The sequence below is a fragment of the Pteropus vampyrus genome, unplaced genomic scaffold (assembly GCF_000151845.1).
Source record: "Pteropus vampyrus isolate Shadow unplaced genomic scaffold, Pvam_2.0 Scaffold11, whole genome shotgun sequence".
NCBI classification, from domain to species: domain Eukaryota; kingdom Metazoa; phylum Chordata; class Mammalia; order Chiroptera; family Pteropodidae; genus Pteropus; species Pteropus vampyrus.
The window spans coordinates 9,493,076-9,496,487 of record NW_011888792.1 but is presented as its reverse complement, the minus strand read 5'-3'; positions in this window follow the sequence as shown (position 1 = coordinate 9,496,487).

Here is a 3,412-nt window from a genome sequence, read left to right as displayed (position 1 = left end):
ATATAAAAAATGCTCATTGTCAGTAGTCATCAGAAAATGCAAATCAAAATTAGGAGATATCATCTCAAACCTGCCAGGATGACTATTGTCAAAAACCAAAAGATAGCAAGTGTTGGTGAGGATGTGGAAAAACTGGGAACCCTTGTACACTTCGGCTGGAATGCAAAACTGCAGCTGCTACAGAAAACATTCGGAGGTTCTTCAAAAATAAAAATAAAAAATAGAACTACCATACGATCCAACGATCTCACTTTTTGGTATTTATCCAAAATAACTGAAATCAGGAGCTAAAAGAGGTATCAGCACTTTCATGCTGTTCATTGCAGCATTATTTACAATAGCCAAGATAAGGAAACAATCCAAATGCCCATTAACAGATAAATGGCTAGAGAAAATGTGGTATATACATACAATGGAATGCTATTCAGCTTTAAAAAAAATAAAGAAATTATACAATATGACCACATGGATGAACCTTGAGGATAAAGATGATATTTAAAAAGAGGACACCACCCATTTACTATATAATACCATAATGCCCCTGATGGTTCTTGAGCACCCTTCTTATTTGTTTTACGGTTCTCTACTACTCTTCTTTCAAGTCTTTTCTAAATGATTATACTTTCCTCTAGTAATGTGGCAAAGGTCTTCAAAATGATTTTGATTGATGTACAGAGTAAGAATGTATACTGAGACAAGATGATGACCAGTTTCATACACTTCATTAATCAGCTTTTCAAAATATTTTTTAATCATTCATTGTAAACTGTAATAGAAATTATCATGATGTTGTTTCTCTCTCTCTTACACACACACACCCTAATCTTTGAAATATAATCATACTCCAAATTCAAAATAAGTGATGCTCAAATGATTTGCATTGTTTCTTTCCTTCATTAGTGTTACAAAACAAATGCTATCAGTACGTTCCTAATTAAAAAAAAATAAAGTGTGATTTTTCTCATAAACCCTTAAAGGATTATCATAGGCAAAAAGTACAGTTTATCTTGCTTAAATTTCAATCATTTTACCTATTAGGAAAGTGATTACTTATGTTTTCTCACAGGACTAAAATGCTATTTTATGTACTGAAAGTGCTAACAATTTCCTTGAGCTGAGTTATTTGTAGGGACTTCAGCTCTCGTAGCACAGTCAAAGCTGTGAGACTCAGCTGCTGAGTCCCTGGCAGGGGCTGGGCTGGAAACTAAACCAAGTTTCCTGTAGTTCTCCCAGGGTCATGGAACAGTATTAGATAACTGCATCCCATTGTTATATATGATGGAAAACAGGGTTATTCTTCATTTGCTGCTTCTCCTGAAGCCATGTAATTTACTTAAAAGATGTTTATTAATCATACATCAAGCATTAGTGAATATCTGAGCTGTTTCTAATATGTTCCTTGTTAAACTTATACTTTATTGATTTAAACCAGTCAGTCAAAAAGACTAGTTGAAGATAATGAAAGAGTTCCTAGCCTTAGTCACTTTGTCTATTTTTTAAACGCTAATTATGGACAATGTGGCCCTTCTGTGTGCATCCTGCTAGAGAAGCACTAGGGAGACTGGGTTCGTGCCATTAACAATTAAAAGGACATAGGACACATAAAAATGCCCTTGGTGCCTTCTCTGTTCTCACCCAGGTCAGGCTACTTAGAGGAGATCCAGTCTGGCATCCAGCTGCTTAGAAAAGGTCAGCACCATTTACTTATCTGATTGAGATCTACCCTCAAAGAGATCTATTCAGAGGCCTTCAGGCTAAACTCAAGGAGAATCTTAAGTGCAGGAAAAAAAAAAGTGAAATTGTTCCATAGATATGTTCCTAAATAGCATTTTCTTTTTCCAGTAATACCTCCATTATATGTTCAAACTTCTCTGATCAGATTTGGGAGACATGGAAAATATTGATTAAACTGGCAAACACCTCAAGAGGTTGAAAGCCAACTCAAAGCTGAATTTCCCAGGTGAAATTTTTTCTGCATTTTGCTTACTCAGATTTTCATTTGCCTGGTCTCCAATCTTATTAGTAGGAATTCCATGAGCTCCACTGCTAACTCGTGCCCCATTTGCGTACCTGTTGCACCTGCATCCGAATTTGGAAAATCCTTTTTTAACATCCTAAACAATAAAAGTTGAAAAAACTCAAACAAAAACAAATTAAAAATTACAAAATACAGAAGTAGAGGCATTGCCCAAAGAAATGTTTGGTGTCTATTGACGGAGAAAAGAAAATGTTATAGAGATGGGGAATACAGAGTTTCTGTTTGGGGTGATGAAAATGTTTTGGAAACAGAGGCAATGGTTGCATGACATTGTGAATGTAATTTATGCCACTGACTTTAAAAATCACATTTAAAAATAATTAAAATAGCAAATTTACCACAATTCAAGAACCCAATATTGTAATACACCAAATATTTTTGAATTACACACTTTAAATGGGTGAGTCACATGGGATGTGAATTATATCTTAATAAAGCTACAAAAATATCATGGAGAAAAAGGGGATCAAATCTCCTGAATGAGAAAGATCACAGATGAAGTGTTATAGCCCTAGCCTTTGAGTTTTCATTTTTAAGCATTTGATTTGATTTGCTTTTCCTCCAAAGTACTGTGCTTCCCTGGCAGATGTCCCATTTTAATCTATATTGGGAGGAAACAGGATGGCAGAATAATGCTGCTGTTGGAATATGAAGCTTATTTGTTTAAATATCTTGTTTTTTTTTTCCTTCCAATATTTAAAAGAATCATGCTGAACAGCGGCAGGAGCTCCTTTTGATTTCTTACCTAGATGGCCTTTTGGAAACCCAGTAACCTGAAATAGATGTTTTCATTATGGCTTCATTAAGGGAAATAATTAATGGATCAAAAATTTTCTCTTAGATAAATTTTAATTTTAATTTTTTCTTGGGACGATAGTGATTTTCTCAAAAATACTTAACAATTCCCAAATAAAAGGTCAAGAAGGCGTCCTTAGGACAAACTTGTTCTGTTCCTAATGATTCTTCTGGAACCTTAGTCAATGAAATCATCATGAACACAATAGTGTTTGTTCTGGGACAGATTTTCTGATTTCTCATTCCAAGACAAAGAAAGACTGAAAAATCCAAACCAAGAAGTATTTCTCCCAAACAAACTGTACTGTTTGAATGATCTTCTTCTTAGCTGTGCTAAAATGTTTGCTGGAGTTATTTTTAACTGGGAACAGAACATTCATTTTGGAAAATGTTCAGTTCTCTAATTTTATAATGAGCAGAAATACATACTTTCGATGAAAGACTATGCAAGCTGCAGTACCCCCGTCAACAGGCAATAAATATTCTGGCTTTTAGGAATGAAAGTCTTCTAGATGCTGTGAAGTCTTGAATCTGGATCACCTGTATCAGTGTTGGAAGAAACAGGTTTTTTGATGTCAT